Source organism: Heterodontus francisci, unplaced genomic scaffold (assembly GCF_036365525.1).
Source record: "Heterodontus francisci isolate sHetFra1 unplaced genomic scaffold, sHetFra1.hap1 HAP1_SCAFFOLD_43, whole genome shotgun sequence".
Classification (NCBI taxonomy): domain Eukaryota; kingdom Metazoa; phylum Chordata; class Chondrichthyes; order Heterodontiformes; family Heterodontidae; genus Heterodontus; species Heterodontus francisci.
Window position 1 is genome coordinate 8,680,357 of NW_027141852.1, and position 22,949 is coordinate 8,703,305.

Consider the following 22,949-nt stretch of genomic DNA (forward strand, 5'->3'; position numbering starts at 1 on the left):
GTATTTCCAGCATTTCTTGTGTTTATTTCAGACAAGTGGTCTGTTTCTCTATCTCAGTCTCATTGTCTCTCTCTCTCTCTGTCTGTCCCTCACTTTCTGCTTCCTAATAGTCTATTCTTGGGTTTCTGTGTTTTTCTCTCTGCGTCCCATTGTCGATGGTGTTACTCAGCGTCCTTGTAACATTGTGTAGCCAGGCTGAGCCTCCCAACACCTGTGTTGCTGTAATAAAAACAGAAAATGTTGGAAATGCTCAGTAGGTCTGGCGGCATCTGTGGAGAGAGAAACAAAGTTAACATGAGTTAACGAAACAGACCTGAAATGTTAACTGTTCTCTCTGCACAGATGCTGCCAGACCTACTGAGCATTTCAAACATTTTCTGTTTATGTTTCAGATTTCCAGTATCCGCAGTATTTTGCTTTTGTACGTGTGTTGCTATGTCTGGGACTGTTTGAGTGCAATGCTATTTCTTTATAAACAGTGTTGAAACAAGCATTTTATCTGGCCAACACACAGCATGAATACACAGCTGGATATAAACAGCAGCCTACAGCAGAGGGCGCAGTGGAATTTATCAACACAAATAATTCACCAACACATTATTTACTGCTACCCACAATCACAAAACGCTTTGTGTTAACACATTTTACTCTTTATTTACATCAACTTCTTGCTTCCAGTCAACACTTCAATCCGGAACACAGCTTCCAAATCACCTTTATTCACAAACCCGAACACAAGCTGCAAATGCTGCAAACACACACCAGCCCAGACTTTCCCCTTTCTGTCAACACATTCTTGCATCACTGCCTCTCCACCAACAGTTGCTGCTAGAATCATAAAATCATAGAATGGCTACAGCAGAGAAGCAGGCCATTCAGCCTGTCGAACCCGTGCTGGCTCTCTGCCAGAGCAACTCACCTCGTCCCACTCCCCAGTCAGTTTAATTTCGAAGGTGGGGAAACTTCTCGAAAGAATAATTCGAGACAACATTAATAGTCCCTTGGACAAATGTGGGTTAATTCAAGAAAGGCAGCATAGATTTCTTAAGGGAAAATCACGTTTAACTGTGCTGCTGGAGTTTTTTTGATGAGGTAACAGAGAGGGTTGATGAGGGCAATGCTGTTGATGTGGTGTACATGGACTTTCAAAAGGTCTGGCAGCATCTGAAAGGTCACTGACCTGAAACGTGAACTTATTTCAGTTTTCCAGCATCTGCAGTATTTTGCTTTTATTGCCTTTCAAAAGGTGTTTGATACAATGCAACACAACAGACTTGTGAGCAAATTTATAACTCATGGAGTAAAAGGGACAGTAGTAACAGGGATATGGATGGCACAGTGGCACAGTGCAGCACTGCAGCCTCACAGCTCCAGCGACCTGGGTTCAATTCTGGGTAAAGCCTGTGTGCAGTTTGCAAGTTCTCCCTGTGTCTGCATGGGTTTTCTCTGGGTGTTCCGGTTTCCTCCCACAAGCCAAAAGACTTGCAGGTTGGTAAATAAATTGGCCATTATAAATTGCCCCTAGTTCAGGTGGGGATATGGTCGGAATATGGGATTAGTGCAGGATTAGTATATATGGGTGGTTGATGGTCGGCACAGACTCGGTGGGCCGAAGGGCCTGTTTCAGTGCTGAATCTCTAAAAAAATGGAATTGGCTGAGTGACAGGAAACAAAGTGTAGTGATCAATGGATGTTTTTCGGGCTCGAGGAAGGTTTGTAGTGGAGTTCCCCAGCAGTCAGTGTTGGGACTCCTGCTTTTCCTGATATATATTAATTACCTAGACCTTGGTATACAGGGCAGAATTTCACAGTTTGTGGATGTTATGAAAATTGGAAGCATTGTGAACTCTGAGGAGGGTAGTGTAGAACTGCAAAAGGACATGGACAAGTTGGTGGAAAGGGCAGACAGATGGCAGGTGAAGTTCAATGTCGAGAAATGTCAATTGATAAATTTTGGTCAGAAGAACATGGAGAGACAATATAAAATAAAGGGTACAATTCTAAAGGGGGTGCAGGAGCAGAGGGTCCTGAGGGTATAAGTCATTGAAGGTGGCAGGATAGGTTGAGAGAGTTGTTAATAAAGCATACAGTTTCCTCAGCTTTAGTCATAGATGCATAGAGTACAAGAACAAGGAGGTCATGTTGAACTTGCACAAGACACTAGACTCAGCTGAAGTACTGCGTCCAGTTCTGGGTGCCACACTTTAGGAAAGATGTGAAGGCATTGGAGAGATTATGGGAAAAATTCATGAGAATGGTTCCAGGGATGAGGAACTTCAGTTATGAAGATAGATTGGAGAAGTTAGGACTGTTTTACTTGGAGAAACGAAGACTAAGAGGAGATTTCATAGTGGTATTCAAAATGGACAGAGTGGATAGGGAGAAACTGTTCCCACTTGTGAAAGGAGCGAGAACAAGAGGGCACAGATTTAAAGCTAAAAGAAGCAAAAGCGAGATGAGGAAAAACTTTTTCATGCAGCGAGTGGTGAAAGTATGAACTGCCTGAGAATGTGATGGAGGCAGGTTCAATTGAAGCATTCAAAGGGGAATTAGACTGTTATCTGAAAAGGAAGAATGTACAGGATTATGGGGAGAGGACAGGGAATGACATGAGGTGAATTGCTCATTTGGAGAGTCAGTGCAGACACGATGGGCCAAATGGCCTCCTTCTGTGCAGTAACAATTGTGTGATTCCAATATTCAAGTCATTTATATATATGGTGGTCCTGATACTGACCCTTGTGGACATCACTGTTCATCTTCCATTCTGAAAAACAACCAAATACTCACTTTTTTTGTTATTTCAGCCATTTTTTAATCGAAGCAGACACAGACCCTCTTATTCCAGGAGCCTCAGTTTTGTTACCCAGCCTTTGATGTGGTAGTTTCTCAAACGCTTTCTTAAAATCCATATCGACAACATCCATTGCTTTCCCTTCATCAACCTTTTCTGTTTCTTCATCAAAAAAATCAGTTATATTAGTGAAGAACTTGAAAAGTGCTGAACCTCTCAGTTTTCTGTCTACCCAAACCAAGTTCAAGACCTGAATAATGAACCGATTGCCTCATTAGTTCTGTGAATAATACAATGATTTAATAGACAAAGTTTTGAAACATTCCTGCCCATAAATCTTGATAACAGAGTGTGTGTGGATCTCCTGACTCAGAATGTTTAATGAATACAGTCCACAGATCCGACAAGGAACCCCTGGACATCCACAGTAAAGACAGTGTGGATGAGGAAATGGAAGAGCCGGGAGCTGAAACTCAGGGACGGCCGAGCTCTCCTGTCATTGAGCTTGTGTGTCTGTTCTGCTCGCCGCACTTCCGGCTCTACTTTGTTTCCAATGAAAAGATGAAAAGGGCCGTTCGGTTTTCCTCTCACTGACAGCGTGTTTCACTCGGGTTAATATAACCCGGGACTTTTGCTGCTGAAATGAATTCTGCAAGGTCCCAGCAAACACACCGGCTCCCTCCTTTCTCCCCTCTTTCTATCGGATTGTTTTACCAGGAGGGGCTCAATAATAACAAACCCCCTGCAGGGAATGACCGCAAATTGAGCATCTAAATGGGGCAAGTGGGCAGCTTTCTGGGTTCTAGGTTCCCCGTACCCCGCCCCTCCCTCCAGTCCAAGCCCCTCTTCACTTTCTTTGGGACTTTGATGAGGGTGAAGTGCGGAAAGTTCCCATTGATGTTTGAATGCTGAATTGCTGCAGGGATCTGCGCACGCGCGCTGTAGCCCCGCCCCCAGTGGGACGTCACAATGAGGAGTAGCGCGCATGCGCAGACTTTCCCCAACCCAGTCTGTGAGGCCATTCACTCAATCAGGGGAAGATGCTTTAAATCAGCTGCTAATGGAGACTTCCCGGGCCCGGGGGAAGGGAACAAACAGCATCTGCTTCCAGCAGCCACTGCTTGGGAGCGTGTCCGCAGATGTGCTCAGAGATGAGCATTGAGTGGTGGGAAGTTGAGGGGGAGTCGGGGAGTGTTCGTAACAGACACTGTGGAGCAGGAGCTGCTCCCAGAACATGGAGTGAGCCGGGGACACGGGGAAGGGAGAGTTCATTCTCGGACAGTGTCTGTGCAGGCTCAGGGAGACACAATGGGAAGAAATCACTATTGAAAATCAGTCACAATTTCACCACCCAAAGGAGAGGGAATTTTCCTGCTTTAGTTCGTCTCTCACTGTTTGTTGGATTGTGAACAGTGGGGGAAAAATAGCCGCACAATAACGATGTGGACAGTTAGACAAAGAGCATTTATTGCAGACACCAGGTGAGAAGTGTGAAAGGCACATTTTAAATAGTGGCTGCTTGTTTTCCATTGAAATAGAAATGTGACTGTGTCAAGGTCACTGCTCTATCGGACAGTCCCAGTCATTGAGCAGTGCAGGGCTTGTGTTGTTTCTGAATGACACAAACTTCTTGTAAATCCACTGCAAACACCTGGTAAACAGAAGCTGAATGCTGCAGTACTGCAGTGGAGTCAGACACTGACACTGTTTGTGTTCCTGGTTTTCATTTTGTGATTGTTCATAATAATAATTATTGGGACGATTGCATTGATCGCTTTTGTATCTTCTACATCACCAGATCTTCAGGTTTAAGAGTTACTTTTCATTCCTGCAGGCAAATACATGAAGGAACCTGAATGGATGTGGTGATGTGGTGATTCCTGGCCACAAGAAAAAGTGCAGCAAGCTCACTCCAACACACAGTCGGTACAGGATCACTCCCAAAGCACAGAGATACTGCCAGCTCATCAGTTCCACTGGAACAAACAAAAGAAGTAGTCAGACAGACACTGATCCCAAAGTCAAGAGACATATTTTCAATCCAACAGTCAAACAACAGCAGGAGAGACAGAAGTTGTTTCTATTTCACTCCAATTCAGTACAGCTGACAGGTTGATACATCAATCACAGTCCAAAAACAAACTCACTATCAGATCTAAATAAACTCTGTCACCATGGCCACATTTTAAATATAAAATCTGAAATAGAACAGACAAAATTTACATGATTGAAAGGTACAGAATGAATGCAAGGAGGCTTCAAGGGGATTTGGACAGGCTAAGGGAATGGGCAAGAACATGGCAGATGGAATATAATGTGAATAAGTGTGAAGTTATCCACTTTGGTAGAAAAAGCAGAAAGACAGAGTATTTCTTAAATGGTGAGAGGTTGGGAAGTGTCGATGTTCAAAGGGACCTGGATTTCTTTTTTATTCATTCATGGGATGTGGGTGTCACTGGCGAGACCAGCATGTATTGCCCATCCCTAATTGCCCTTGAGAAGTTGGTGGTGAGCTGCCTTCTTGAACAGCTGCAGTCCATGTGGGGTAGGTACACCCACATTGCTGTTAGGGAGTTCCAGAATTTTGACCCAGCAACTGTGAAGGAATGGCAATATAGTTCCAAGTCAGGATGGTGTGTGGCTTGGGGGAGAACTTGCAGGTGGCGGTGTTCCCATGCATTTGCTGCCCTTGTCGTTCAAGGTGGTAGAGGTTGCGGGTTTGGAAGGTTTTGTCGAAGGAGCCTTGGTGTGTTTCTGCCATGCATCTTGTAGATGGTACACACTGGTGCTACTGTGCGTCAGTGGTGGAGGGAGTGAATGTTTGTGAATGGGGTGCCAATCAAGTGGGCTGCTTTGTCCTGGATGGTGTCGAGCTTCTTGAGTGTTGTTGGAGCTGCACCCATCCAGGCAAATGGAGAATATTCCATCACACTCCTGACTTGTGCCTAAGACATGGTGGACAGGCTTTGGGGAGTCAGGAGATGAGTTACTCGCCACAGGATTCCTAGCCTCTGACCTGCTCTTTTAGCCACGGTATTTATATGGCTACTCCAGTTCAATTTCTGGCCAGTGGTAGCCCCTCGGATGTTGATAGTGGGGGATTCAGTGATAGTACTACCATTGAATGTCATGGGGAGATGGTTAGATTCTCTCTTGTTGGAGATGGATGTCCTTGTTAATGAGCTACTGGAAGCTAGTATGCAGGTGCAGCAAGCAATTAAGAAGGCAAATTGCATGTTGGCTTCATTGAAAGGGGATTTGAGTACCTGAGTAAAGATGTATTGCTTCAATTGTATAATGACTTGGTGAGACCACACCGAGAATATTCTGGACAATTGTGGTTTCTTTATCTCGGGAAGTATATACTTGTGTTACGACCAGGTGAGAAAGGTGTCCAGGGGTCTGTTAATTTCTTCACCTGGTCTTATTGTAACAGGGCTTAATTTTTAAACACATTGTGTTTTGAGCTCCCCCTTTGTGAATCCTTGTTCACAGCTTTCCAATTATAAGGCAAAGTAATGAGCATAAACAGGCTTTCTTTGGTTTAAAGAAGAAAACTGATATTTATTAAACTTACTTAAACTCTAATACGGTTCACCCATACGGATATACGACGTGCCCACGCTAGCATGCATACGCGATACACACATGCAAATAAGGACAGAAAAGAGAAGAAATTGTTAGGTGAAAGGTTTGAGGCAGTCTCTAACGTTTTATTTTACTCTGCTGCATGCTCACTTGATTGTAGTTAGTCTTGCTGTTCGTTGGGGCCTAGTGTTCTTCTTAAACCTTGTTCACGTCGGAGACTTTTCTCTCTTTGAGCTTCATCTGTTTTCACAAGATTCAGTTCCGTGGGGAAGAGATGGAGGCAGGCAGGAGGGAGGTCTTATCAGTCCAGGAGAAAAGTGCTTTCTGATTTCAAGTACTGTTTTCTCCAATTTAAAAACTCTCAGTTCAAACCTCTGCAATAGCCAGTTAGTCATGTGACTAAAACTGGTCTGACCATTTCTTCTGTGCGTTGGGGAAGCAACAACTGGGTCCCCATTGTTTCAACACTGTCTGTTACTGTGCAAATGTCTTTCCAGTCTGGGGCTTGCAATTTTTAAGTTTTAATGTTCATGCGGTGAAATAATGTGTCCCTCAGTCTTGGCAGGTGGGGATTTGCCTGACACTTGTCATAGAGGGAGTGCAACAGATGTTCACCAGACTAATCCCCTGGGATGGAAGATGATGAGAGATTGCCGAAACTGGCCCTGTATTCTCTGGAGTTTCAAAGAATGACAGATGATCTAATTGAAACTTACAAAATTCTTCCAGGGTCTCACAGGGTAGATATGGATAGAAGGTTTCTTCTGGCGAGTGAGTTTATAACAAGGGGACACAGTCTCAAAATAAGGGCCGGGCATTTGAGACTTAGATGAGCAGGAATGTCTTTACTTGGTGTGGCAAATCCGTGGAATTCTCTACCCCAGAGGGCTGTGGAGGCTCAATCATTGAACATATTCAAGACAGAAATTGATAGATTTCTGAATACTAATGAGATCAAGGGATATGGAGATAGTGGCGAAAAATGGCGTAGAGGTAGATGATCAGCCACGAGCTGTTTGAATGGTAGAGCAGGCCGATGGGCCGAATGGCCTACTGCCCCTGTTTCCTATGATGCTATAAATCCCAATAATATACATCAGACGTTAGACCGAGCTACACATTACATATCAGTCCAAAAATCCCACAAAGTTTAAGACTGAATGATACAGTATCAAATCGATTATGACAAACTGAAGGACTTGGAGCTTGCATACCAGCCCAGCGAAGTTATATTTTCATTCACGATCGTTTTCACAGAGCTAAATATTGAATACCAATCCACAACTTGCATAGGACTACCAAATAAAACCTACAGTTGTAAAATACAGTTAATTCATATTTTAAATTAAACACAAAACAAACATAGATTGATACATTGAGAGTAGGGAGCAGCGAGAGTGGAATGGAGCATAAAGACCCCAGAGAGCGAGCGAGAGTGAGAGCGAGAGACAGATCGAGTTCGGGTTCGAGTTCGCTCAAAGAGCGGGAAACAGCGAGAGTGGAGCGGACAAGAGTCCAGGCCGCCGTAGTGTGAAAACAAAGTGAATAGTGACATCACAGGAAAGCTGCAAGGTGATTGGTTGTGAGCCAATGCTGTTAAGGAGAATCAGTAAATCGTTAGTACACCACTGTTGGGGTGGATGTGTAAATAGCTGGGTTCTCGCATCTCAACAACTGGCAGACTTAAAAAAAAGTATCAATAATAAGGAACAAGTGAGTAGTCGGTGAGTATGTTTTTTTCAGTAAGGTTTATTTTAACTAGTGAACTGTATTGATTTTTATTAGGATTTATCAGTACTAGCAAGGTTTTATTCATAATTCTAAGGTGTTGTAGAATTTGTCAGGCTTTTTTTTTAGCAGTAGCAAAGGGTCAACTAATACATAAAGGAATGGCAGGGGTGCTTCAATCTCTAGCGTGCACCTCCTGTGCTATGTGGGAGCTCCCAGATGCTTCCCGTATCCTGGAGAACCATTTGTGCCAGGAAGTGATGTCAACTTTGGCAGCTTGAGCTCTGGGTTTTGGAACTTGAGCGGTAACTGGCAACACTGTGCTGCATTGGTGAGGATGAGAGCTACATCTATGTGTGGAGCCAGAGGAAATGGCGAGGTACTAAATGAGTACTTTGCATCAGTATTGACCAAAGAGAAGGACTTGGTGGATGATGAGTCTAGGGAAGGGAGTGTAGATAGTCTGGGTCATGTCGTTATCAAAAAGGAGGAGGTGTTGGGCGTCTTGCAAAGCATTAAGGTAGATAAGTCCCCTGGGCCTGATGAGATCTGCCTCAGAATACTGAGGGAGGCAAGGGAAGAAATTGCTGGGGCCTTGACAGAAATCTTCGTATCCTCACTGGCTACAGGTGAGGTCCCAGAAGACTGGAGAATAGCCAATGGTGTTCCTTTGTTTAAGAAGGGTAGCAAGGATAATCCAGGAAATTATAGGCCGGTGAGCCTTAATTCAGTGGTAGGGAAATTATTGGAGAGGATTCTTCGGGACAGGATTTACTCCCATTTGGAAACAAATGGATTTCTTAGCGAGAGGCAGCATAGTTTTCCCGAACTTGATCGAGTTTTTTGAGGAAGTGATGAAGATGATTGATGAAGGAAGGGCAGTAGATGTTGTCTATATGGACTTCAGTAAAGCTTTTGACAAGGTCCCTCATGGCAGACTAGTACAAAAAATGAAGTCACATGGGATCAGAGGTGAACTGGCAAGATTGATACAGAACTGGCTCGGTCATAGGTAGCAGTGGAAGGGTGCTTTTCTGAATGGAGGGCTGTGACTAGCGGTGTTCCGCAGGGATCAGTGCTGGGACCTTTGCTGTTTGTAGTATATATAAATGATTTTGAGGAAAATGTAGCTGGTCTGATTAATAAGTTTGCAGATGACACAAAGGTTGGTGGAGTTGCGGATAGTGATGATGATTGTCAGAGGATACAGCAGGATATAGATCGGTTGGAGACTTGGGCGAAGAAATGGCAGATGGAGCTTAATCCGGACAAATGTGAGGTAATGCATTTTCGAAGATCAAGTACTGGTGTGAAGTATACAGTAAATGGCAAAACCCTTAGGAGTATTGACAGGCAGAGAGATCTGGGCGTACAGATCCACAGGTCACTGAAAGTGGCAACGCAGGTGGATAAGGTAGTCAAGAAGGCATATGGCATGCTTGCCTTCATCGGTCGGGGCATAGAGTATAAAATTTGGTAAGTCATGCTGCAGCTGCACAGAACTTTAGTTAGGCCACACTTAGAATATTGCGTGCAATTCTGGTCGCCACACTACCAGAGGGACATGGAGGCTTTGGAGAGGGTACAGAAGAGGTTTACCAGGATGTTGCCTGGTCTGGAGGGCATTAGCTATGAGCAGAGGTTGGATAAACTCGGATTGTTTTCACTGGAACGACGGAGGTGGAGGAGCGACATGGTAGAGGCTTACAAAGTTATGAGTGGCATGGACAGAATGAATAGTCAGAAGCTGTTTCACAAGGTGGCAGAGTCAGTTACGAGGGGACATAGGTTTAAGGTGCGAGGGCAAAGTTTAGAGGGTATGTGCAAGGCAAGTTCTTTACATAGAGGGTTGTGAGTGCCTGGAACTTGCAGCCAGGGGAAGTGGTGGAAGCAGGTACGATAGCGACGTTTAAGAGGCATCTTGACAAATACGTGAACAGGATGGGAATAGAGGGATATGGTCCCCGGAAGTGCAGAAGGTTTTAGTTTAGACAGGCATCAAGATCGGCGCAGGCTTGGAGGGCCGAATGGCCTGTTCCTGTGCTGTACTGTTCTTTGTTCCTTCTACATAGATAACACGTTTATAGATGTGGTCACCCCACAGCTTAAGAGTATGCAGGGAGAGAGGGAATGGGTGACCACCAGGCAGTCAAAAGGAATCAGGCAGGTCGTGCAGGACACCCCGAGTGCGTCTCACTCTCCAGCAGGTATTCAGTTCTGAATACAGAGGACAATGATGCTTCACCTGGGGAGTGCAGCCAGAGCCAAGCCCATGGCACCATGGGTGACTCAGCTGCAAAGGGGAGTACAGGGAAGACTGGAAAAGCCATAGTGATAGGTGATTCAATCATCAAGGGAACAATCAGGTGTTTCGGTGGCCACAGACGTGAATCCAGGAATGGAGTGTAGGCTCCCTGGTGCCAGGGTCAAGGATGTCATTGAGCAGCTACAGAGCATCCTGAAGGGGGAGGGTGAACAGCCAGTAGTGGTAGTCCACATCAGAACCAACAACATAGGTAGATATAAGGATGTTGTGCTGCAGTCAGAATGGAGGGAGCAAGGTAAGAAATTAGCAAGCAGGACATCATAAGTAATAATCTCCGGATTACTCCCAGTGCCACGTGCAAGTGAGTACAGGAATAGATGGATAAGACAGATGAATGCATGGCTGGAAAGATGGTGCAGGAGGGAGGACTTTAGATTCTTGGGACAGGTTGGATCGGTCGCACCTGAACAGAGCTGGGACGGAGTTACTTGCAGGATGTTTTGCGAGTGCTGTTGGGGAGGGTTTAAACTAGTTTGGCAGGGAGATGGGGACGGGAAGGTAGAGTCAGATGGGACAAAATCAGAAATGAAAATGGAAGGCAGAAAATTAATGCAGTTTGGAAGAGAGAGGAAACACTGATTAGGAAATTCAAAACAAAAAATGTTGGCACTGCTCAAGGATATCTAAATCAATGCAAGGAGTATAGCAAATGAAGCAGATGAGCTCAGGGCACAGTTAGACACATGGCAGTATGATATCATAGCTATTACACAAACATGGCTAAAGGAGGGGCAGGCATGGCAGCTCAATTTTCCTGGTTACAGGGTTTTCAGACGTGAGAGAGAAGGGGATAAAAAAGGAGAGGGAGTGGCAATTTTGGTCAAAGAAACTATTAAAGCTGTGAGGAGAGATGATATGTTGGAAGGTTTATCAAATGAGACCGTCTAGATTGAGCTGAGGAATAAAAAAGAGGCAATCACACTGCTGGGAGTGTACTATAGACCCCTAAACAGTCAGGGGGAGATAGAAGAGCAGATATGTAGGCAAATATCTGAGAAGTGCAAGAACAATAGGGCAGTAACAGTTGGGGATTTGAACCACCCCAACATTAACTGGGATACTTTTCCTGTAGAGGGAATTGAGGGAGCAGAATTCTTGAGGTGCATTCAGGAGAACTTTTTTAGCCAATATGTAGCAAGTCCAACAATAGAGGGTGAAGTTTTAGACTTAGTTTGAGGAAATGAAGAGGGCAGGTGGAAGGAGTGGCAGTGGGAGAGCATTTCGGTGGTAGTGATCATAATTCAGTCAGTTTTAATATAATTATGGAAAGGACAAGGACATAACATGAGTTAGAGTTCTCAATTGGGGTAACGCCAACTTTACTAAGCTGAGGAGTGATTTAACGAAAGTGGACTGGAAACAGGTACTTGAAGGTAAATCAGTGTCAGAGCAGTGGGAAGAATTCAAAGGGGAGATTCAAGGGGTTCAGAGTCAACATGTTCCCACAAAGAAAAAGGGTGGGAAGGCCAAATCTAGAGCCCCATGGATGTCAAGGAGTTTACGGGTATAATAAGGCAGTAAAGGAAACTTTATGCCCAACACAGAGAACTGAATACTACAGAAAGCCGAGAGGAGTATAGAATGTGGAGGGGGGAAATCAACATTGGAATTAGGAAAGTTAAGCGAGAGCATAAAAGAATATTGGCAATCAAAATCATGGTGAACCCAAAGATGTTTTATCAATACATTGAGAGTAAAAGGATAAATAAGGATAGAATAGGGCACAGAAAAGACCAAAAAGGTAACCTATGTGTAGAGCAGAAGATGCTGGCATTGTTCTGAATAAATACTTTGCATCTGTCTTCACAAAAGAGGGGGAAGATGCATATATTGTAGATAAGGAAGAGGGGTGTGAAGTATGGATGTGATCCATACAGAGGGAGAGAGGACATATTAATGGGATTAGTCCATATGAAAGTTGATAAATCACGAGCGCCGGATGGAATGCACCTCAGGCTGTTAAAAAGAAGCAAGAGAGGAAATAGCAGAAGAGCTGATCATCATTTTCCAGACCTCACTGGATACAGGTGTGGTGATGGAGGATTGGAGGACTGCTAACGTAGTACCTTTGTTTAAAAAGGGAGTGAGGGAGACCAAATAATTACAGGCCAGTCAGTCTAACATCAGTATTGGGCAAATTATTGGAATCTATTCTGAGAGACAGGATAAAATGTTACTTCGAAAGGCACAGATTAATCAAGGATAGTCAGCATGGATTTGTTAAGGGAAGATCTTGTCTGCCCAACTTGATCGAAATTTTGAAGAATTAAGAAGGAAGATAGATGAGGGTAGTGCAGTTGATGTCGTCTACATGGATGTAAATGTAGGCGGTATGAGTTTGCAGATGGCACAAAGATTGGCTGTGTGGTAAATAGCAAGGAGGATAGCTGCAGGCTGCAGGAAGATCTTCATGGTCTGGTCAGATGGGCAGAAAAATGGCAAATAGAATTCAATTCAGAAGTGTGAGTTGATGCATTTGGGGAGGTCAAACAAGGCAAAGGAATACACAATTAATGGGAGAGTACTGAGAGGTGTAGAGGAAGTGAGGGACCTTGGAGTAAATGTCCACAGATCCCTGAAGGTAGCAGGACAGGTCGATAAGGTGGTAAGAAGGCATATGGAATCCTTTCCTTTATTAGCCGATGTATAGATTTAAGAGCAGGGAGGTTATGCTGGAACTGTATAAATCATTAGTCAGGCCACAACGAGTACTGTATGCAGTTCTGATCGCCTCATTACAGAAAGGATGTAATTGCACTAGAGAGGGTACAGAGGAGATTCACGAGGATGTTGCCGGGATTGGAAAAATGCAGCTATGAGGAAAGACTGGATAGGCTGAGGCTGTTCTCCTTGGCACAGAGAAGGCTGAGGAGAAATCTCATTGAAACATACAAAATTTTGAGGTGCCTGGATAGAGTTGAAGTGAAGGGCCTATTTACCTTAGCAGAGAGGTCAGTGACTAGGGGAAATAGATTTAAAGTGATTGGTAGAAAGATTACGGGGGAGATGAGGAAAAGTTTTTTTCAGCCAGAGGGTGGTGGGGGTCTGGAACTCACTGCCTCAATTCATTCAAAAGAAGTTTGGATCTTCACTTCAAGTGCAGGGCTACAGACCAAATGCTGGAAGGTGGAATTAGAATGGGTGGAAACTTTTTCATCTGGCACAGACACGATGGGCCAAGTGGCCTCTTTCTGTGCCTTAAACTTTCTTTGATTCTATGATACTATAATTACCCAGCTGTTGTAATGCAAATTGAATTTGTTTCTCTGGACCATTCGTGGAGACTTCAGGATTACTCGTCCTGTAATGTCACCACAAAACCACCATACCGCTGTATGAGATTTTTTACTGGTTTGTTCTGTGGATTTCAGTCTACACAAATGGAATTGATAATCTATTTCACTCTGATAATGTTTGAGATGTTTTTGGCTGGTAAATAATGTGTATCTCAGTCGACTGTATTTTTAAATTCCGCAGTCTGGGTGAGTTCAGGCATCTAATTTACATCACAGTTTGCACTTTCTATCAGCATTACTTAATCGAATACGGTTTTATTTTTGGACTGGCAATGTTTAGATCAATCTACACTCCTGGAATTGATACTGTATTTCAGTTTGATATTGTCTGAGTTTTTAGAATGGTATATAATATTTAGATCAATCTACACTAATGGAATTGATTCTGTATCTTTCCATTTCACAGTGTGGGTGAGTTCTGAACTGGTATCTAATTTGTGTCTCAGGTTACAATATCTTTCAGCACCTTAGAAACTTTCTCTGTAATGCATGTTGGACTTGTATGTAACTTGCATCTCAGGGTACACTATGGGGATGTTTAAACATCCTTTATCATGAATGGATGTGAGCTTTGAGTATGGTATTTAATTTAAATCTCAGGATACATAATTACATGAGATTCTGTGCCATTCAATCAATACTGTGTGCCAATTCTATCTGATATTTAATTGATAGCTAAGTCTGCATTATATTTAGATTGACACATTGTATTTCAATCTGTTAATGTGCGTGATTTTGACCTGGGATTGATGTATCTGACTGTCAATGGGACTGAATTGGGGTGAAATGGAAACAACTTATTTCTCTCCTGCTTTGTTTGATTGTTTGATTGAAAATGTGTCTCTGGAACTCGGGATCAATGTGGGCCTGACTACTTCTGCAGTCTGAGACTAGGGAACTGATGAACTGTCTATCCCTCTGTACTCTGAGTGACAACGTACCTACTGTGTGTGAGAGGAGCTGGCTGCACTGTTCCTTGTGCCTCGAGTGCAGCAACCATCACATTCATCACGATTCCTTCAAGTATTTGCCTGCATGAAGAAAAAATATGTCTTAACTCAAGAACAGGGGAGGTGCAAAATATCAAAGAGGTGAATTTAATTTCGCAATTAATAATCATTAAAAACACCCACAAATGAAAACCCGTGTCAGTATCTGCCTCCACTGAAGTACTGAAGCTCCCAGCTCCTGCATCACAAGTATTCTGGGCAGATCCATCTAGACAAAACACTGCACTGGGATCGTCCCAACTTCTCTATGCTCGACACATATTTCCAGCCACCCTGCTTCATATGCACAAATAAACAAAAATAAAGCCCATTATGTATATCCCTCAATTCCTTTCTTCCCATACAGTTGTTCCACCTCCCCTTAAATGCATCAATACTATTTGCCTCGACCTCTCCCTGTGGTTGCAAATTCCAGATTCTAACCACTCACTACGTAAATACATTTTTCATCAATTCCTCATTGGTTTTATGAATGTCGATTTTATATTTTTGGCTCGTTTCAGACACCACAAGTGGAAACGTGTCTCCGTGTATTCTATAAAAGCCCTTCACTATTTCCTCACTTTTTTCATTTGTTAGTGTGATGTAGGCATCACTGGCTATGCCAGCATTTATTGCCCATTCCAAATTGCCCTTGACAAAGTGGTGGTGAGCTGCCTTCTTAAGCCGCTGCAGTCCTTGAGCTGCAGGAATTCCAGCAGTGCTGTTTGGAAGGGAGTTCCAGGATTTTTACCCAGCGACAGTGAAGGAATGGTGATATAGTTCCAAGTCAGGATGGTGTGTGGCTTGGAGGGGAACTTGCAGGTGGTAGTGTTCCCATGCATCTGCTGCCCTTGTCCTTGTTGGTGGTGGAGGTTCTGGGTTTGGAAGGTACTGTCGAAGAAGCCTTGGTGTGATGCTGCAGTGCATCTTTTAGCTGGTACGCACTGCTGCCACTGTGCATCAGTGGTGAATGGAGTGAATATTGAAGGTGGTGGATGTGGGCAATCAAACAGGCTACTTGAGTGTTGTTGGAGCTGCCTTCATCCAGGCAAGTGGACAGTATTCCATCACAGTCCTGACTTGTGTCTTGTGAATGGTGGACGGATGTGGGGAAACAGGAGGTCAGTTACTCGCCGCAGAATTCGTAGCCTCTGACCTGCTCTTGCAGTCACAGCATTTATATGGCTGGTCCAGTTCAGTTTCTGGTCAATGGTAACCAATGGTCAATGTTAATGGTGGGGGATTCAGTGATGGTAATGCCATTGAACATCAAGGGGAGATGATTAGATTCTCTCTTGTTTGAGATGGTCATTGCCTGGCACTTATCTGATGCCAATGTTACTTGCCACTTATCAACCCAAGCCTGGACGTTGTCCAGGTCTTGCTGCATCTGGACACGGGCTGCTTCAGTATCTGAGGAGTCATGAATGGTGCTGAACATTGTGCAATCATCAGAAAACATCCACACTTCTGGCCTTGTGATGGAGGGAAGGTCATTGATGAAGCTACTGAAGATGGTTGGGCCTAGAACACCTCTCTGAGGAATTCCAGCTGTAATGGCCGGAGACTGAGATGATTGACCTGAACAACCACAGCCATCTTCCTTAGTGCCAGGTATGACTGCAAACAGCAGAGCATTTTGCCCCGATCTCTATTTACACTGGTTTTGCTAGGGCTGCCTTGTTGCCATGCACGTCAAAGGCTGCCTTGATGTCAAGGGCAGTCACTCTCACCTAACAGAGCCCCATCTCTGGGCAAAAAGTCTCACTTCTCAAGGGGTGGCTCGAGAAGACACAGTGGCGCAGTGGTTAGCACCGCAGCCTCACAGCTCCAGAGACCCCGATTCGATTCTGGGTACTGCCTGTGTGGAGTTTGCAAGTTCTCCCTGTGTCTGTGTGGGTTTTCCCCGGGTGCTCCGGTTTCCTCCCACAGCCAAAGACTTGCAGGTGATAAGTAAATTGGCTATTGTAAATTGCCCCAAGTGCAGGTAGGTGATAGGGAATAAGGGATTACTGTTGGGTTAGTATAAATGGGTGGTTGTTGGTCGGCACAGACGCAGTGGGCCGAAGAGCCTGTTTCAGTGCTGTATCTCTAAATAAATTTTAAAAATGCAATGTTTCTTTAACTTTAAAATAAAAGCAAAAGTCTGTAGATGCTGGAAATCTGAAATAAACAAAAATGATGGAAATATTCAGCAGTTTAGGCAGCATTTGTGGAGGGAGAAACACAATTAACATTTCAGGTCTGTGTCCTTTCATTTTACAATATGTTTTATGTCCTGGGAGATAACAGTGCATTCAGTTTGCAGTAATGGAATTAATACTGTCTCCTCCAGTCTGACCATTTGTGAGATTTGTGGAGTGGTGTGTAACATGTAGCTCAGTCTGCAGTCTGGTTACATTATTGAGATTAATTCTGTACTTTACAATCGGGTACTGTTTGTCTGTTCGATCTGACATTGAATTTGTAGTTAAGGCTGCTCTCTTGTGAGAGTGACACAGTGCCTTGCAATCTGACAGTGGATGTGATTTTGGACTGGGATTGATGTATCTACCTGTCAGTGGGACAGAGTTGGGGTGAAATGGAAACAACTTCAGTCTGTCATGCTCTGTGTGACTGTTGGATTGACTGTTAGTCTCTGGAACTTGGGATCAGTGCCAGTCTGACTAGTACTGCTGGCAGTGATTGTGGAACTGATGTCTCTTTTCTCTCTGAGTGATACTGTCCTTACTGTGTGTGAGAAGCCGGCTGCACTTCCCCTTGTGCTGAGGCATCATTATATTTATTCTGCTTCCTTCAAGTATTTGCCTGTAGAAAGAAAAAGTATTTATTCTAATTCAGGAAGAGGTGTGGTGGAAGTTACAAGAGAGACCAAAATAATTATTCAATGAATAATGATTGTGAACAATCACAAAGGAAACCCAGCAACACAAACAGAATCAGTGTCTGATTCCACTGCAGTCCTTCAGCCCCCAGCTGCTGCATACCAGGGGCTTTGGCCGTTTTTGCAACAATTAAATGACATCCAGAAACAATCCACTGGGCCATGAATGGGACTGACCGACGGAGCAGGGACTTTTACACAGGTCAGATTTCCAGTTCTCGCTCCCATGGTCTAACCGTTCAAGCGAAACCAAACAGCCGCTGTTTAAAATGTGTCCTTCACACTTCTCACCTGGTGCCTATAATAGATTCTCTTTGTGTAACTCCCCACATTCTGACTGTCCGTTTCTGTTTCCACACTTCTCTGTCCAATAACAATAAACTGCGGGACCAGGCTGGATCGCTCTCTTTGAGCTGGCGCGGACACGATGGGCCGAATGGCCTCATTCTGCGCCGGAAATTTTCCATGTTTCTGTTTGCGGAATTGTTGCAGAAAGCTGCGCCAGCGCTCCCCTCCCCCAGCACTGCCTGTGAGCGGAAGAAGATGGTTTAAAACAGCCGCGAATGGAGAGATCCCGGTCCCTGGGAAAGGGAGCAAACAGCAGCTTCCTTCCAGCAGCACATCGCTTTGGGAGCGTGTCCGCAGATTGACTCAGAGATCAGCATCGAGTCCGGGGCAAGTTCAGGGGCAGGCGGGGGCTGTTTGTAAGAGTCGGATTGGAGCTGGAACTGGTCCCGGAACATGGAGTGAGTGGGGGAAGGGAGAGGCCATTCTCGGGTTGTGTGTCGATGGGGGATGGAGACAGAATGGGATGAACCTGTTACTGCAATGCAGTCAAACAATGATAATATTTGTATGGCTGGGCTTCCTTTGTGGGGGCTCATTATTATTTGAGAGATTAAATTCATTAAAACTCTGTATCTTTGATCTCACCTGTATTTTAGTTACAAACATACTTTTGTTCAAACAGACAAATAATTGAATGAACCAGAATAAATGTGATGTTTCCTCCACCAAGTTACAAGGAAGAGTGTCACCAGCTCCTTCTCACACACAGTCCGTACATTATCACTCACAGAGCGCAGAGACACAGACAGGACATCAGTTCCACAGTCTCAGACGGCAGAAATAGTTCCAGAGACACATTTTCAATCCATCAATCAAATAGAGCAGGAGAGACAGACGTTGTTTCCATGTCACCCCAACTCAGTACCACTGACAGGTAGATTCACAAATCCCAGTCCAAATTCTCACCCACTATCAAATTATCAGTGTGTCAATCCCACAATAGTGCAACCTCAGCTACAAATTAAACACACAAAATTCCATCACAAGATGGCTCCTGGGCTGGAAGCTCCCTCGGAAGCTCCCTTGCTGTTCAACTCTATCCATGGCTATCTGCTCCCATCCCTAACGTTTTCTCCCCCAATCTGCCCTCTTAAACTGTTTAAATTCCCCTGGCTCTTTAAATCAGTTCATTTTAGCCCTATCTAAAAGTTAACAGTTAGTTTAGTGTATGTTACCTGGGCCCACTGCCCTCCCCCAGCCACACCTGCTCTTTGTTTTCTCAATGAAATTGATCCGGATGAAACTGACGAGAACAGCTGCCGATACTTTAATCTCCGATCCTTCTGTCTTCACAGTCCAGAGTGTCTGCAGCCACGGCATGCGGTAAGTCCATTGAGGTGAAGAAGGAGCTGCGGGACCCGAGAGAAGTCCTGTGAAAAGGTGCCCCGAACACCCAAAACATCCACGAACGGCCCCCCCGGCCGCAACTTCAAAGCGCCCGCGGGAGATGGCTCGGAGAGCATCTGCAGCGCACTGTCGGCAATGCTGCATGCCTTTATTTAAACCACTGCAAAAAAAAAAAACCCTTAGCAAATGTAATCACCTCTAAGTCTGCCAAATGATGCTTCACCTCCCGAAGGACGTGGATGAGCTTTCCGGACGTCGATGGTGGGCACTGAGGAAATGGCTTATTACCTGCACCAGATTCCACCCCCCCTTTACCCCCTTCCACCACCCCCCCACCCCCGTCCCCATCCCTGCTCCACCCTCTCAGCTCACCCCCTCACAACCCCGTCCCAGCCCGCCCCCCACCGCACCATCTTCACCCCGCACCCCCTTCCCCTGCACCCCCCCCACCCCCTCCCTCTACCCCTCCCCCTTGCATCCCCTCCTCCCACCGGCACCATCCTACACCTGTGTAGGGGCCCCAACAACCCCACTGCCTTGTGGGCGTCTCGGGAGAGACCAAGGCTAAGGGAGTAAACCCTAACAGAAAATCCGGAGCGGAACCCCGTAGGCGGTCATGTGTCACCTTTGGCATGTTTCCGGCAGTTCCTGCAGCCATACTGGTGCCAAACGTCGTGTCCTGCACTCCTTTGGACCCCACCAGAAAGGCCGAGAGGGGGGTTTTGACGACTGGGCAACTCTCATCCTCCATAAATTTGCCCAGGCATGCGCCATGGAGAGGTCACTCCATAGTTGCCTCACAGCGACTGAAACAACATGGAAGGCAGCAGTTACGGGTTATAAGTCCAGATAAATTGGCGTAGAAACTGGGCGCCACGGGTTGCCTTTGTCGGTGGGAGAGGTCATTGCACCTCACTGGACAGCTACCGCCCGCCTCAAACCGGGCAGCCCCCGGTCAATAAGGTTCTGTCCCGCCACAGTCTGCCTGCTTCAATGGGTGCTTGGAGCTCAGGGTCATTGCCCGAAAGGTGGACTGATGCACCGCACCAAACAACATGAAAAAAGGAAAGAAGGTACCAGCCCTTCGCTTTGCAAGCTGGAACGTCAGAACTATGTGTCCTGGCCTGTCGGAAGACCTTACACAAATCAACGATTCTCGGAAGACCGCCATCATTAACAACGAGCTCAGTAGACTCAATGTGGACATTGCAGCACTTCAGGAGACTCGCCTCCCCGCGAGTGGCTCTCTAGCAGAGCAAGACTACACCTTCTTCTGGCAGGGCAGGGATCCTGAAGAACCAAGACAGCATGGAGTGGGCTTCGCCATCAGAAACTCCTTGCTCAGCATGATAGCGCCTCCCTCAAATGGCTCGGAACGCATACTGTCCATCCGACTGCTCACCACCTCTGGTCCAGTACACCTACTCAGCATCTATGCTCCAACACTCTGTTCTGCACCTGAAGCTAAAGACCAGTTCTATGAACAACTCCATAACATCATTAGCAGCATCCCCAACACCGAACACCTATTCCTGCTGGGGGACTTTAATGCCAGGGTTGGGGCCGACCATGACTCATGGCCCTCCTGCCTTGGGCGCTATGGCGTTGGAAGGATGAATGAGAACGGGCAGAGACTGCTTGAGTTGTGTACCTATCATAACCTCTCCATCACCAACTCGTTCTTTCGCACTAAACCCTGTCACCAGGTTTCATGGAGGCACCCAAGATCACGTCGTTGGCACCAGCTAGACCTCATTGTCACAAGGCGAGCCGCCTTAAACAGTGTTCAAATCACACGCAGCTTCCACAGTGCGGACTGCGACACCGACCACTCCCTGGTGTGCAGCAACGTTAGACTCAGACCAAAGAAGTTGCATCATTCCAAGCAGAAGGGCCACCCGCGCATCAACACGAGCAGAATTTCTCACCCACAGCTGTTACAAAAATTTCTAAATTCACTTGTAACAGCCCTTCAAAACACTCCCACAGGGGATGCTGAGACCAAGTGGGCCCACATCAGAGACGCCATCTATGAGTCAGCTTTGACCACCTACGGCAAAAGTGCGAAGAGAAATGCAGACTGGTTTCAATCTCATAATGAAGAGCTGGAACCTGTCATAGCCGCTAAGCGCATTGCACTTTTGAACTACAAGAAAGCCCCCAGCGATTTAACATCCGCAGCACTTAAAGCAGCCAGAAGTACTGCACAAAGAACAGCTAGGCGTTGCGCAAACGACTACTGGCAACACCTATGCAGTCATATTCAGCTGGCCTCAGACACCGGAAACATCAGAGGAATGTATGATGGCATGAAGAGAGCTCTTGGGCCAACCATCAAGAAGATCACCCCCCTCAAATCTAAATCGGGGGACATACTCACTGACCAACGCAAACAGATGGACCGCTGGGTTGAGCACTACCTAGAACTGTACTCCAGGGAGAATGCTGTCACTGAGACTGCCCTCAATGCAGCCCAGCCTCTACCAGTCATGGATGAGCTGGACATACAGCCAACCAAATCGGAACTCAGTGATGCCATTGATTCCCTAGCCAGCGGAAAAGCCCCTGGGAAGGACAGCATTACCCCTGAAATAATCAAGAGTGCCAAGCCTGCTATACTCTCAGCACTACATGAACTGCTATGCCTGTGCTGGGACGAGGGAGCAGTACCCCAGGACATGCACGATGCCAACATCATCACCCTCTATAAAAACAAAGGTGACCGCGGTGACTGCAACAACTACCGTGGAATCTCCCTGCTCAGCATAGTGGGGAAAGTCTTTGCTCGAGTCGCTCTGAACAGGCTCCAGAAGCTGGCCGAGCGCGTCTACCCTGAGGCACAGTGTGGCTTTCGTGCAGAGAGATCGACTATTGACATGCTGTTCTCCCTTCGTCAGATACAGGAGAAATGCCGTGAACAACAGATGCCCCTCTACATTGCTTTCATTGATCTCACCAAAGCCTTTGACCTCGTCAGCAGACGTGGTCTCTTCAGACTACTAGAAAAGATCGGATGTCCACCAAAGCTACTAAGTATCATCACCTTATTCCATGACAATATGAAAGGCACAATTCAACATGGTGGCTCCTCATCAGAGCCCTTTCCTATCCTGAGTGGTGTGAAACAGGGCTGTGTTCTCGCACCCACACTTTTTGGGATTTTCTTCTCCCTGCTGCTTTCACATGCGTTCAAATCCTCTGAAGAAGGAATTTTAATCCACACAAGATCAGGGGGCAGGTTGTTCAACCTTGCCCGTCTAAGAGCGAAGTCCAAAGTACGGAAAGTCCTCATCAGAGAACTCCTCTTTGCTGACGATGCTGCTTTAACATCTCACACTGAAGAATGCCTGCAGAGTCTCATCGACAGGTTTGCGTCTGCCTGCAATGAATTTGGCCTAACCATCAGCCTCAAGAAAACGAACATCATGGGGCAGGATGTCAGAAATGCTCCATCCATCAATATTGGCGACCACGCTCTGGAAGTGGTTCAAGAGTTCACCTACCTAGGCTCAACTATCACCAGTAACCTGTCTCTAGATGCAGAAATCAACAAGCGCATGGGTAAGGCTTCCACTGCTATGTTCAGACTGGCCAAGAGAGTGTGCGAAAATGGCGCACTGACACGGAACACAAAAGTCCGAGTGTA